General features: G+C 46.6%; 1 protein-coding gene across 27 annotated transcripts in view; it reads left to right on the top strand.

Moving 5' to 3' along the window:
- The window catches only part of LOC147425868 (sterol 3-beta-glucosyltransferase UGT80A2-like), a 109,028-nt gene that overhangs the window by 88,483 nt on the left and 5,366 nt on the right, over positions 1-15,179 (top strand). The window lies entirely within an intron of this gene.

The following is a 15,179-nucleotide window of genomic DNA, read 5'->3' as shown; positions in this document are numbered from 1 at the left end:
ATGCCTTGTCTTGTGACTGAGGAGATGTGCCAGAGGCTTGAGCTACCTCTCCAGCTGGAGGAGCTCCACGTGGCCCTCAGAGCACTTCCCTGTGGTAACTGTCCAGGTGAGGATGGTTTAACTCCCAGTTTTTTCTTAGAGTATTGGGACTTGCTTGGTTGAGACCTTTGCAACGCTTTTCAGTACATCTTACACACGAGAGATGCCTGACAGCATGAGTGAGGTTTTGATCTACCTCATTCCCAAGGAGGGTGGTTCCTTGGATGAGATTCGGCAGTGGCGAAACATCACCATCCTTAACTCAGCCTACAAAATTCTTGCCAAGGCTTTGACTTTGAGGATTCAACCACTATTAGAGAGCATTATACATGGGACTCAAACAGGTTTTGTCAAGGAGCGTAGTATCCTTGACAACATCTTTACTTTTTGGGAGGCATTTGCCCTCGCGCGCCTCCGTGGTGAGGATCCGATGATTCTTCTTCTCGATTTTGAGAAGGCCTACGACAGAGTTGATTGGGACTTCTTGGAGGGTACTCTACGTAGGATGGGCTTCTCAGATGCTTGGATGAGAGGTGTGTCAGCTCTCTACAGACGTGCACATAGTCGGGTGCTTTTGGCAAAAGAGGTAGAGGAGATCGGTTCATTCTCACACGTTCGTTCACACAGGGCTGCCCTCTTGCCCCCTTCCTCTTTCTGTTCTATTTTGAGGCGATGAGCAGATTTTTGGTTTCACAGCAGTTTGGTATACGTGGCTTAGCGCTTCGTATTCGGGGCGATGAGCTACTGGATGCTGAGTTTGCAGATGACTCAACTTTGTACTTGGAGGGCAAGGAAGCCAACCTACACAGGTGTGAGCGCACTGATCAATTGGAGGAAGACAGTGGCTTTCTCGGTTGGCAGTGCTCCTACGCCTGATTGGATGCCAGGTGAGGGTTTCAGATGGATCCACCCAGGGACTGCAGTTCGTTACTTGGGATGTCAGGTTGGCTTGAACTTGTCTCCTGAGCAACAGATTGCTCCCCTCCTCTTGTCCATCAAGAGGAAGATGTTACATTGGAGCTCGAGACGACTCTCTTTGGCAGGGAGAGTTGTAGTGGCAAACGAGGTGCTGTTGGCTACTATGTGGTACATTACATCGTGTTGGATCTTTTCGAGCTCCTGCAACAGCCAGGTAGAGAGGCTGATCAGGAATTTCCTTTGGTCAGGGCACTATACTTAGATAGTCTTGGCCAAAGTGGCCTGGAAGGTCATCACTCTACGTTGTTCATAGCCCTCGGGTTGGGGATCATAGACGCAGCACAACAGAGCAGAGCCCTTCTTGGGAAGTTTGTTGTCAGAGGACTGCTTCCAGGGGAGGAGCCGTGGAAGGAGTTTTTGCTTTAGCGGCTTAGAGCTAGTGTGCCTCAGGCTGGAGGCCCTTGGAGACTTCCACTAGATGGATTTTCATAAAGATGCGCAGAGTTGGCCTGAGCAGGAGACTAGAGGGCTGTTTTGCTGTGAGCCTGCTTCGCTCCTGGGAGTAGCTGCGGAGAGGCTTGGAGCAGCACTAGCCTACTTGCACGGAGGAGCGCCTGAGACGGCCCCTTGTTTGGAATCCCATGGTCAGCACTTAGAGAGGCCACTTGGTTGGTAGTAGGCCTCATGTTTCTTGGGGTCCCATGGCAGAGGGTCTAGTACGCACTTTTGGTGACTGGCTAACAGTTCTTAGGTTTCTCAGAGGAGCTTAAGAGCATCCAGCTACAGGGCATGAGAGGGGTGCAGAGCACGTGTCAGGACATCACAGAGGCAGTATCAGCTAAGTGGCTTACATCTCTCGAGTCAGCAACGCCCAAATGGATGGAGGCCTTCATGCGACTGGAGGTCCTCATCGCAGTTCGGACTGTACCCTCCATGTTTTTCGAGCTATAGGGTGAGGGTCGGTTACACAGAGTCAGGCCCCACAGGTTGCAGAGTGCTGTTTTCAAAGGATCAGAGTTGTGGGCATTTGTGGGAGGACTTGTGTCATAGATCCTGACCCAACAGCTCTTGAGACAGGCCACTGGAGGTTGTGGGCTTGGGAGAACTGTCCACTGGACGAGTGTAGTGGGATCTTGGAGAGTGGTTTTGGAGGGACCCTTTGTCCACATCCGACCATCCAGGCATCCCTTTCTTTCAGTACATTGTTCAACTGGGACGTCACATATTGACAGCACAGAGAGAGGCTTGTTCTGCTGCAGCACCTCATTGGCAAGAGGAGGGTCTCACAACTGAGTTCTTGTCAGCTTTTTGGGTGAGGTTGTGGGACGCCAGACAACCGCGGCGAGTCACTTTGTTCCAGTGGCTGGTTGCACATAGAGCTACAGCAGTGGGGAGCTGGCTTGTACATAGTGGCGTCTGGGCAGCATGTACAGCTTGTGGCCATTCTTTTGAGAGTCAGCGTTTCTGTCTTTGGGACTGCCCTATGGCACAACAGGTTTTGCTTCGTGTCCTTCGGCTGATGCCAAGTTCCAACTCTCTCCACAACTCGGCAGTACACTTGGGGGGCAGTTGCTTGGTCCACTGTCACGGGCCCGGCACTACAGTTTGAGATATTCTCCACCAACAGGATGATAGTGATACAGGGGGGTCGACCTACACTCCAGCCTGCTACAGAGCTTACTCCACAGGAGTGGTGCAGTGAGAGAGAGGAGTGTTGGGAGCTTGTTTGTGGCCTGACACTCTAGTTCATCTGGCGGGCCTGCTGCTTCAGCATCTTTGAGGCTCGCCTTGTACCACCAGCAGAGACAGTTCGAGATTTTTGGCTAGAGCTGATCCATACTCTCAGGGGACAATCCGAGAGACTCCAGGGCAGCTCCGACCGCATGCGGGACCGTAGAGAGGCGTTCCTTCGACTCTGGCACCCTAGGCCTTTCTTCACCATGGTCGAGGGTGTGCTCAAATGGCACTACCATCCACCTGTGTGGCTTTTTCCTCCTCCCATCTCCTGATTTAGCCTCATTGTACATATGCTCTTTTTTCTTTGGGAGAGTCTCCGCTTATGATTGTTGTAGCCCTCTCTAGTAGAGGTGGTTGTAGCCGTATAGGCACTTTCATTAACTAATTCTCTTTCTCGGAAAAAAAAAAATGAGCACAAGCCGAGAAAGCTTCGAACCTCATGAGTATTCTTCAAATCGGGCCAATAACGAATAGTCTCAATTTTGGTCGGGTCCATCTTTATCCCTTCTGTTGAGACGATGTGTCCCAAAAAGTGTATCTCAGGGAGCAAAATTCGCTCTTTTTCGCATTTAGAACCAATTTATGCTTCCATTGTGCTCGAAAAACCTGCAACAGGTGGTGTCTGTGTTCTGCTTCATTCTTGGAGAAGACGATAATATTGTCAAAGAAAGTGGCCACAAATGATCGGTACTCTCTAAAAATCCTATCCATCATGCGATTGAATGTAGCCGGAGCATTCGTAAGACCACAAGGAATCACCAAATATTCATGCAAACTAAAAGTCGTCCTGAAAGCTGTCTTGTAGACGTCTCCAGGAACAATTCGAATTTGATGATAACTACTCTTCATATCAATTTTGCTAAAGCAAGTAGACCCCTAAAGTCTGTCGAGTATATCATCAATCCTTGGTATAGGGAATCCGTTCTTGATGGTGATTTTATTGAGAAATGCACATTCTCCAAGATCCATCTTTCTTTAGTACTAGGAACACCGGTGAACAGAACGGTGAAGTGCTAGGTTGGATGAGACCCTTTTCAAAAAGTTCTTTTACCTGGTTCATTATTTGTTCATTTTGGGCTTGGCTAACTCGGTAAGGTAGCCTGTTTTGTGATGTACTATTGGGAATCAAAATCATTCGTGTGATCTTCAAGACTTGAAGGAGGCAACTCGTGTGGTAAGCCCTTAGAGAAACGGTCAGCTTGAGAAATCACTGAACTTTGAGAGAGAGAGAGAGAGAGAGAGAGAGAGAGAGAGAGACGGCCCGGCGTAGTTCCGTGCCCAGAGGTATTGGCCCCAAAGAATGGCACCCCTTTCGGTATTTCTTTATCATTAATCATTGCAAAGTACAATGCTGAGGGTCCTCTGCTCTCAGACTCTATGTCCAGATGCTCTGCAGAGTGAGGCCCTAGGGGCTCTTATAAGTTTACAAGGGATGCCTAAAGCAGAGCCCCAAAAGCAGTTAGTTCAAAAGCTTCAAACTCAAAAGCTATTGGCCCAAAAATTGGTCAGCACAAATTACGGAATTCCGTACAGCCTACCACGTCTGCAACTGTCAGTGCAAAACGAGAAAATCCGTACTGTCTACCACGTCAACACAACCAGCGCAAATTCCGGCTGTCCGTACAGCCTGTCAGCGCATATCACGGTGATTTGTACAACGAGTCAACGCTTTTCTTTTTATTGATTCTAGTGTCCCTAGGGCCCTGTTGGCAGGTGCCCTGTATGCATACTCAAGCATAGGCAAATACTGTTCCCACTTGCCCTTGTTGTCTGACACATAGCATTTAAGCAGTTTCAAGACAGTAGAATTAGTCTCTTCTAACTGTCCATCAGTTTGTGGATGAAAACTTGCCCATGTTTTCAAACAAGCCTTTCCAAAATAGGCTCGTTATACGAGGATCACGATCAATGACAATAGAGTGTGGCATACCATGGTACTTAAACACGTTGTGCATATACAGCCGTGCCATCTAATTGGATTTTATCTTCTTCCTAACAGGAATAAAATGGGCCTGTTTGCTGAACCTACAAATTATGTTCTATATACCATCATTTCCTGTCGGTGTTCTTTGAAGATCAAAGATAAAATCCATAGCAATACTTTCCCATGGCTTATCTGGAATAGGCAATTGTTGTAGCAACCTTGGTGCCTTTTGCCTGTCAAACTTGACCTTCTGGCAAATCATGCATGCTTGCACAAAGGCATTTCAATCTCTCCTTAAAGCAGGCCAATGAAAGAATGTCTCCACCGCTTTCACTGTTGTATCTATACCACGATGTCACAAATTGCTGACGTGTCAAAGCCCTGAAGAATGGAGCCAACTTGCAGATGTCGGCCGAGGGGCCTAAACCCTAAGAAGAACAAGTAACAAAGGAAGAAGTCCTACCAACTTATGGGGACCCCCTCCGATGGGGCCCCAAGTGACATAAAGGAAAAAATAAAGCAGGACCTGCACACATGCGTAGCAGTTGATGACATGGCAGTTTTCGGAAATTACACTGACAGTGCCAACGTGGTAGGCTGTACGATTTCCGCGTTTTGCGCTGACATGTTGACGTGGCAGGCTGTACGGATTTCCATAAATTGCGCTGGCAGCTTTTGGGCATTGCTTTTTGGACCAGTTGCTTTTGAGTTCAAAGCTTTTCATTGTAACTGATTTTCAGGCCAAGGGCCTTTAAATATGAGGCTAGGGCTCATTCTTTGGGGCATGCTTCCTGGAGAAGGTGCAGAGTCTGGAGTATCGGCTTGTACTGTGTTGATGCAATATAAAGAAATACCAAAAGGGGCGCCAAGGTTTGGGGCCAATACTCTCTGGGGTGGAATTCCCCGTCTTGTGACACACGATGCCCTACATACGGTGGGATATGACTTTCTAGCTGTCACAAACCGATGACGTGGCTGACCACCTGGGCAGGACGAGAGGATAGGCTGTACGGAGTCGCGAATTTTGCGTTGACTGTTGACATGGCAGACTGCATGGATTTTCGCAAACTACACTGACAGCTGATGACGTGGCAGACTCTACGGATTTTCGTAAATTATGTTGGCTGCTTTTTTGGTAGTTTTTGGAACAAGTTTCTTTTGGAACAAATTGCTTTTGAGTTTAACTGCTTTTGGGGCTCTGCTTTTGGGGCAACCCTTGTAAGAATAAATAAGACCCTTGGGGCCTCACTCTGCAAAGCATCTGGACGCAGAGTCTGAGAGCGGAGGACCCCTTGGGAGTTGTACTTTCCACAAACATTAATATATAAATAAATACCGAAAGGGGCGCCAGAGTTTGGGGCCAATACCTTTGGGCACAGAACTACGCCGGGCCGTGTCGACTCAATTATTAAAGTTGTGAAGTATTTTACGTGATTCTCTCGTGTGTCGTGTCGGATTCCCGATTTTTGGTGTCCACGTCTGTGACAATGGTAACAAAGCATCAGGCGTGTGCTTTTTCTCAAAGCACACCGGTTCTATCAAAGGGTAGACAGGGCACTTGGGCACTTTGGAAACTCTTATTAAAGAATCATCGTGTCCCGATCCTGGACTTATTAGCCACTTCCACCCTTAATTCATCGCGCATCGGGCGCGCTCCCGTCTTCATCGCACTATCTTATAGGGCATAAGCCATAAAGAGTCCCAGATTACACCTGGGTTCTCGTGGAGAATCTGAAAGAGATAACATAAAACCGGCCTGTTCAATCCAAAAAGGGCGGTAGACTTTACTTCAAACCTTGATTTAGCTTTCACCCATCATTAGTCGTCTATTATACCTGCGCTATAGTGACACAAGAGAGGGGAATGGGATACAGATGCTAGAATGCACCTGTATGAGAAGACCGACACCAGATTGGCCCCTAACTTAGGCGCCCCTTTCGGTATTTCTTTATTGTTTAAAAGAGGGAATAAACGTTGTGGTTCTTTCCAAGCTGCCCCGCACAACCTTGGCTGAATTTTGACTGTTCTGGCCTGATTTCGGCAGCATAACTGTACTAGAACCCTTCACGGTCAGTATTCCCACGCATTAAATGACTTTCCCGACGCATACGGGCACTTTGCAAAACCTGGCGAGAATCTGCAGCACGCTGAATTCTCTGTTTTCAGCCCTGAAAATGCGCCAGATCACCTGTATAGCGGTCCCCTTCCGTCCCCGAACCTCCTGAGGGTATTAGGGTCCGTTTAGGGCCAAAACCCTAAACCTGCAAAAATACACAGCAGGCTGTAATTCACTGTTTCGGGCTCTGTTTCGCGTGCCGGTCGCATCCGTAGCAAGTGCTCGAGCTCCCGCACCTGTAGGGCTACTTGCCCTTTGAATCGGACGAGATTTCTGGCGTGAAACCTCTCCGAATTCACCTGTACCTGCGGGGGAATTAGCCGCTAGCTAAACGAGTACTTGTGCAAGAGGCTCTTGCCTCGGCAATCGCGCATGAACCCACACAACTGTACATTGGTCAAATGAAGAGCCCACTAGAGGGGCATAACATACTGCCAAAGGGGAGAGAGAGGGCAGTGCGTAGCGTGCAGGGCATCACTCCTGGCACCGCACTGTGCATAAGAGGGAAAGCAAGCACTCCATAGCTCTTAACCTGTGACAAATCTGAAAATGAGGCTCTCCCCCTCCTAAATTCAGCGCCACTTCTTGTTGCATGAGGCAAGTGCACCAGAAGGTGCCACTTGGCACATTTACAAGCATTTTCCCGTTTCGGGGTTGCCGTCTTGCCCAGTTGACTTCACGGCAGAGTAAGAAAATGTCCCCTTATCATTCCGGAGGTAATGACGTCAACACATTTTCAGGTCCCAAAATAGCAGTTCCCTAAATTTTAGGAGATGCTGCCATTGTATCTTTTTAGGTCATCCGACCCTCTTTGTACACTGCGGCCACATCCAGAACTGAAATGTAGCCTCTGTAGCAAAGGATTCCACTTTGGCTAGTCAATGACCCCACTTGGCTAACCATAGTCCTTGTCCAACCTTAGTGCTCTCTTGCCCTCAGGCCTGGACTCCCTCTGGACAGTTCCACACTAGCTATGCAATGCAGGGCAGTTAGATTTCCCGAGGGGTGTTTCCAAAAAGTGAAAGTAAATAGATAATAAGAAAGAAATCAACAAAAAGGATAGATAGTAGTCACACGCTGGTGACATACCCCCCTCTTGAAATCTCAAACGTCCTCGTTTGTAGCTATGTCGTACATACTTACTGTCAACACTGATGTATTCAACACCTGTCGACACATATACGACACATACATGCTCATTGTCAACCCTGGTGTATTCAACACCTCGTCGACTCATTTATTGCCTGCGTGTGAACCCTGTCCCAATGACATAGTGATAGCTTCGCACTCTGCCATTGCTTTGAGTCACTGACTTTCCAATGACAAAATGGTAGTTGCACATTTTGCCACTGTCTTATAGTACACGTTGGATCCCGTAACACTTTATAGCATACCCAAACCGACAGTTTAAGAATGCAGTTACACATGTACTCTTCAATAGAAGCAATCACTGTATCCTCGACAAACTGACAAGAAATACTCACTTCTATAGCACTAACCAAACTTTTGGACATTCCATAAGAGCAATTGCCAAACTGACAATCTGTACAGCTCTAACATTCATGTAACAGGTATTTGATTTGAGCTCACTTTAAATACCATGTACATCATTTGTTTCAGAAGCCATTGTCACACTGACAATCCATTTAGCTTTGAAACTCAAGGGGTCAAGGTAGGTTGCAAATCGAATGCTTCCAGGTAAAGTGATAACACAGTTGGTGATTCTGCAAGTTCACCTTCTTCCATCCACTTAGCATCCATTGGTGGATAGTTTCTGAACTTTACCAAGTAACGCCTAGCAACCTTGCCTTTCACTTTCCTTTCTTTGTGTGCCAAAATCTGTTCAGGGACCAAGATCTCGTCAAGTTCCTCGACTTCCGGCTGATCTTCAGCTGGCATATCTTCTGGCACATCACCCACATAGGGTTTGAGAAGACTCACATGAAACGCATTGTGAATCTTCCAACTGTCAGGCAATTTCAGCCTATATGCAACATCACTGATTATGTCGCACACTTGAAAAGGCCCATAGTAACGCATGCTGAGCTTTGGAAACAGTCTTTCCTTGCCCTTCATCTTCTTTAACCTTGCCTTTTCAAAGCGTAAAAGCACCCAATCACCAAGTGAATATACCACTTCACGACGGTGACGATCAGCTGCTTTCTTTTGCTTTGTGTGAGTCCTTTCTAAGGCCATTTTGACCTTCTTGTACATTTCATCCATGTCCTGAACATACTTATCTGCTTCAAATATCTTGTCCTTTGTATGCAGTATGGGAGGAACTTTCTTGCCACCTTCAACTATCTCAAAGGGTGCCTTGCCAGTTGATGAATGCACTGTATTATTGTATGCATACTCCACTAATGGCAAATACTGCTCCCACTTTCCTTTATGCTCTGACACATAGCACTTCAGCAGATCTAGGACAGTAGAATTTGCCTCTTCTGACTGCCCATCTGTTTGAGGATGAAATGACGAAGAGAATTTGAGCGTGGTGCCCATATTCTCAAACAAGCCTCTCCAAAACAAACTTGTCATGCGTGGATCACGGTCGCTAACAATCGATTGTGGCATGCCATGATACTTGAAAATATTGCTCATAAACAAGCGTGCCATCTGATCTGGCTTTATCTTCTTCCTGACAGGAATAAAATGAGCCTGTTTGCTGAATCTGCAAATAATGGTCCAAATACCATCGTTTCCTGTCTGCGTTCTCGGAAGATCAAAGATAAAATCCATAGCAATACTTTCCCATGGTTTATCTGGAATAGGTAGTGGTTGCAATAATCCTGGTGCCTTTTGCTTGTCAAACTTGACCTTTTGGCATATTAGGCATTCTCGCACAAAGGCATCCACATCCCTTCTCAATGTAGGCCAATAGAAGAATGTCTCAACCGCTTTAACTGTAGCGTCGATACCACGATGCCCTGCATACGGTGGGACATGACTCTCTTCCATAACTTTGCGTCGCAATGGCTTTGTGACACACAATCTGCCATGCATCATCATGAACCCGTCTTTAAGAAGATAGTGTTCATGACGTTGTCCTTGCATTAGCTGCTAAGGAATTGACACAGCTGAAATTTGTGGCTTCCTAGACAAGGCATCAGCCACAACGTTCTTCTTGCCTTCCACATGCACAATCTGAAAATGGAACATGGACAAGATATTTGCCCATCGCATATGCTTCTCAGATAACTTTGTCTGTGTCAAGAAGTATCGCAAGGTCTGATGGTCCGTTTGGACAACAAAGTCTGCACCTAGCAAGTAGTGTTTCCAACTTAAGAGTGCATGAATCACAGCCAGTAACTCTTTCTCATAGACCTGCATGGTCATCTCTGGCCCTTGCAAAATTCTGCTCTCATAGGCTACTACCCTGCCATCTTGCATTAGCACTGCACCAATGCTACTACCGCAGGCATCACACTGGACCACAAATGACTTCCTAAGATCTGGCAACACAATGACTGGATCTGAAGTCATCTTTTCCTTTAAGAGATTAAAAGCTGAAATCTCTTTCTGTGTCCATCTAAAGGTGACTGCCTTCTTTTGAAGAGCATGTAAAGGTGAAGCAATCTCAGCGAAATTTCAGATAAACCTTCTGTAATAGGAGCATAGTCCTAAGAAGCTTCGGACATCATGCACCGTCTTCAAATCTGACCATGACTTGATCGCTTCAACTTTTGCAGGATCCATTCTGACACCATCCTTTGAGACAATGTGTCCCAGAAAGTGGATCTCTTCCAGAAAAAATTCACTTTTCTTTGCATTGATGAGCAACCTGTGACTGCGTAGCTCTTCGAATACAATGGCCAAGTGATGCCTATGCTCCTCTTCATTCTTTGAGTAGACTATCATGTCATCAAAGAATGTACCAACAAACTGCTGGTGTGGACGGAAAATTTTGTCCATCATCCTATTGAACGTAGCAGGAGCATTTGTGAGACCAAAGGGCATCACTAAAAATTCGTAAAGGCCAAACGTTGTTCTAAAAGCAGTCTTGTGCACATCCTCTGATCTAATGCGGATCTGATGGTACCCACTCTTTAGATCTATCCTGCTAAACATAGCTGCTCCTTCTAATTTGTCCATAATATCATCAATTCTAGGTATAGGGAACCTATTCTTGATGGTATTCTTGTTCAGTGCACGGTAGTCGATGCACATACGCCATGAGCCATCCTTTTTCTGCACCAACAACACTGGAGAGCAGAATGGAGATGAACTGGGCTGAATCAGCCCCTTTTCTAACAGCTCCTGTACTTGGCCCATTATCTCTTTCTGCTGAGCCGTACTAACCCTTTATGGAGGCTTATTTGGTGGGCTACTGCCTGGCACCAAATCTATGGCATGGTCCTCGGGTCTCTCTGGCGGTAATTGAGACGGTAATGAATCGGAAAAACAGTCACTATACTGTTGTAAAAACATTGACCTTTCTTTATCTAGCACAGATAAATCTGATTCATCACAATCTGACACTTCACGTGCAAAAACCAAGTACGTAGAAAGATGCTTTTTCATTACAGAAGTAATAGCAGAAGCTGATACAGTGGGAATAGACTCCCCTTTAAGCTTTACATCCAGAATATGAGTCTTTCCCCTGCTCTGTACAGTGATCTTTTTGTTGTAGGCATCCATGATTCCCTGTACACGAAACAACCAAGGAATACCTAACAACACATCACATCCGTCCAGTGGCATGATGTAAAATTCTTCAGCATCTACATAGGACCGGATATGTAGACGCAACTTTCCAATGATGGGTGTCACAGCCTCTGTATGGCCAGGACATGCCAAACCTTCCTCTGCTGTATACCCCATCTCTTCAGGTCTGATTCCCAACTTTGAAGCCAATTCTGGGGATATGAAGTTGGCTTTGGCACCTGGATCAAAGAAGATAAGCACTGTTTGATCCCTGACCTTTCCCCATGCTCTGCATAGCTCACTTGCATCTGAATTTGGCTTGTCGCCCACCATATCTGGCACTAGACCAGCCATGGGCTTCTTTCCTTTCTTGTCTTCTTTGTCATCAGAATCAGCTGGCCTTTTCTTTGTAGGACAATTGTAAGCAATGTGGCTAGGCTGCTCACATATAAAGCATTTGTTCTCTGTCCTCAGGACCTTCTTTTGCTCTTCTGACTTGCGAGGAAAATGTCTTTTCCATTTCTTTGCTGGTCCATTTTCTGATTCAGCTGTAGCTTTGTCTTTCCCTGCGTTGGCTGACTCCTGAGTCCCTTTAGGAGCCTCAATGGGAACGTGCTTTTTGGCTGAATTTTTCTTGCCTGATCGTGCCTTGACGCCAGTGTTAAATTCACAATCTTCTCCCTTGAGCAAACCATTCCTAGTGTTTGCTACCTCGATGAGCTGCGTCAAAGTAGTGACTTTTGTCTTTGTGCAGTATTTTCTCAATGCTTTGGGTAGGCCACAACAGTATTTTTCAATCTGTTCTGTCAATGGCACAAACCTATAGGAAGTTATTGGAGTAGAGCTTTCCAAAACTTCCGATTGTAATCATCCAGATTTCTGCAAGTGGCAGCATTTAGTTGGTGCCATTCTGTCATGACATCTGCTTCAAAGTCATCAGATAACCATGCTGCTGCAAAAATCTGCTTGAAGTAAATCCATGTGGACGGAGCTTGCCCTTGAAGCAATAAAGTTGTCCACCATTGTCCCGCATTCCCTGTCAAGAAAGTAGCTGCCTTGCGGACCTTTGAAGCCTCTGTAAAGTTTCCCCTTGCATAGGCCTTGTCAAACTGCTGGAGGAATGAGAGAGCCTTCTTCCTGTCATCAAACCCTGTAAAGGTCGTGAAAGACACACCTTTGCCACCTTCTTTGTACGGAGTTGGCCTCTCCAGCGGCGTTAAATTGTCATATGGAAGTGACTGAAACATGGGAACACTATTAGGGTTCATCTGTGTTCCTTGGCCGCTATTAACTTGACTTGGAAATGCCATATTTGGCTGCTGATTTGTAATTCCAGCCATACCAAAATTTGCTTGTGGCATCCCAAATTGGCCCTGAGTGCTCTGAAACCTTGGTAGCATACCCATGACACTGTACATGGGGTTAGGCATCATCGTTTGAGCACTCCCGAACACTGTTCCTGGCGTGTAAAACTGATTTCCAGGTGCATGACCAACCATGCTCTGGAATACCGATCCACCTCCAAAATAGCCAGGGTGTACTGAAGGTGGTGGGAAGACCTGTTGCATAGCCTGTAGGTTGCTTCCCTGCCCATTAGAACCAGCTATAGGCTGCTGAAAGGTGGCGGGCTGAACTGGTACAGCTTGAAAGACTGGCATCTCAGCCACCTGTTCTTGCATCTTAGGCACAAGTTGTGGAGACTGCATGTTCTCCGTCAAGTGTACAGGTGTTTCCATTGACTGTGCGGTATGAATCACCTGTGCTCGAGCCTTAACAGGCTTTTGAATATGATCCAGTGACCCAACTTGCTGAGACGGAACAGGAGGTTGCAGAAAGGCTAAAAACCTCGGGTTCTGCATTACTTGTGTGAACATAGCCACAGCAGTAGCCAACTGGGTCCTGAATATATCGTCATCTGTCTGTGGTGGTCTTGAGGACTCACCCACTTCATGTGTGTTGACCCTGTGAAGAGGAAACCTCTTCAGTCACATCATCTGGTTTGTTAGCCATAATTGCAATTCCCTGTGTCTGGTCTATGATCCCCTGTGTCTTCAAGCCCAATCTGACCAAGGCTCACTTCTATGGGAAAAAGTGATTTAATCCCGTCGATGGAACCATAAAACCGGCCTGTTCAATCCAAAAAGGGCGGTAGACTTTACTTCAAACCTTGATTTAGCTTTCACCCATTATTAGTCGTCTATTATACCTGCGCTATAGTGACACAAGAGAGGGGAATGGGATACAGATGCTAGAATGCACCTGTATGAGAAGACCGACACCAGATTGGCCCCTAACTTAGGCGCCCCTTTCGGTATTTCTTTATTGTTTAAAAGAGGGAATAAACGTTGTGGTTCTTTCCAAGCTGCCCCGCACAACCTTGGCTGAATTTTGACTGTTCTGGCCTGATTTCGGCAGCATAACTGTACTAGAACCCTTTACGGTCAGTATTCCCACGCATTAAATGACTTTCCTGACGCATACTGGCACTTTGCAAAACCTGGCGAGAATCTGCAGCACGTTGAATTCTCTGTTTTCAGCCCTGAAAATGCGCCAGATCACCTGTACAGCGGTTCCCTTGCGTCCCCGAACCTCCTGGGGGTATTAGGGTCCGTTTAGGGCCAAAACCCTAAACCTGCAAAAATACACAACAGGCTGTAATTCACTGTTTCGGGCTCTGTTTCGCGTGCCGGTCGCATCCGAAGCAAGTCCTCGAGCTCCCGCACCTGTAGGGCTACTTGCTCTTTGAATCGGACGAGATTTCTGGCGTGAAACCTCTCCGAATTCACCTGTACCTGCGGGGGAATTAGCCGCTAGCTAATCTAGTACCTGTGCTAGAGGCTCTTGCCTCGGCAATCGCGCATGAACCCACACAACTGTACATTGGTCAAATGAAGAGCCCGCTAGAGGGGCATAACATACTGCCAAAGGGGAGAGAGAGGGCAGTGCGTAGCGTGCAGGGCATCACTCCTGGCACCGCACTGTGCATAAGAGGGAAAGCAAGCACTCCATAGCTCTTAACCTGTGACAAATCTGAAAATGAGGCTCTCCCCCTCCTAAATTCAGCGCCACTTCTTGTTGCATGAGGCAAGTGCACCAGAAGGTGCCACTTGGCACATTTACAAGCATTTTCCCGTTTCGGGGTTGCCGTCTAAAAGTATCCCAACCGGTTGGCCAGTTGACTTCACGGCAGAGTAAGAAAATGTTCCCCTTGTCATTCCGGAGGTAATGACGTCAACACATTTTCAGGTCCCAAAATAGCAGTTCCCTAAATTTTAGGAGATGCTGCCATTGTATCTTTCTAGGTCATCCGACCCTCTTTGTACACTGCGGCCACATCCAGAACTGAAATGTAGCCTCTGTAGCAAAGGATTCCACTTTGGCTAGTCAATGACCCCACTTGGCTAACCATAGTCCTTGTCCAACTTTAGTGCTCTCTTGCCCTCAGGCCTGGACTCCCTCTGGACAGTTCCACACTAGCTATGCAGTTAGATTTCCCGAGGGGTGTTTCCAAAAAGTGATAGTAAATAGATAATAAGAAAGAAATCAACAAAAAGGATAGATAGTAGTCACACGCTGGTGACATAACACCTCTCAGAGGAGATATTACAAGGCGAGGAGATACTCGCTCCAGAATAGATTTTGGAAAGGAAACTGAAAGGGATACTGATATCTTGTTGTTTGTGTTCAGATAACTAGTAGGAGCGAGGAAGATGCATATGAAAGCATTTCGAAACATGGAACTGGACCTCGACTCTTTTGCAATGAGGTGAACCATTTGGTTGAAATTCGCCTATTTTGTAG

Source organism: Adiantum capillus-veneris, chromosome 24 (genome assembly GCF_014529385.1).
Source record: "Adiantum capillus-veneris isolate H3 chromosome 24, ASM1452938v2, whole genome shotgun sequence".
NCBI classification, from domain to species: domain Eukaryota; kingdom Viridiplantae; phylum Streptophyta; class Polypodiopsida; order Polypodiales; family Pteridaceae; genus Adiantum; species Adiantum capillus-veneris.
This window is presented reverse-complemented; position numbering and strand designations above follow the sequence as displayed.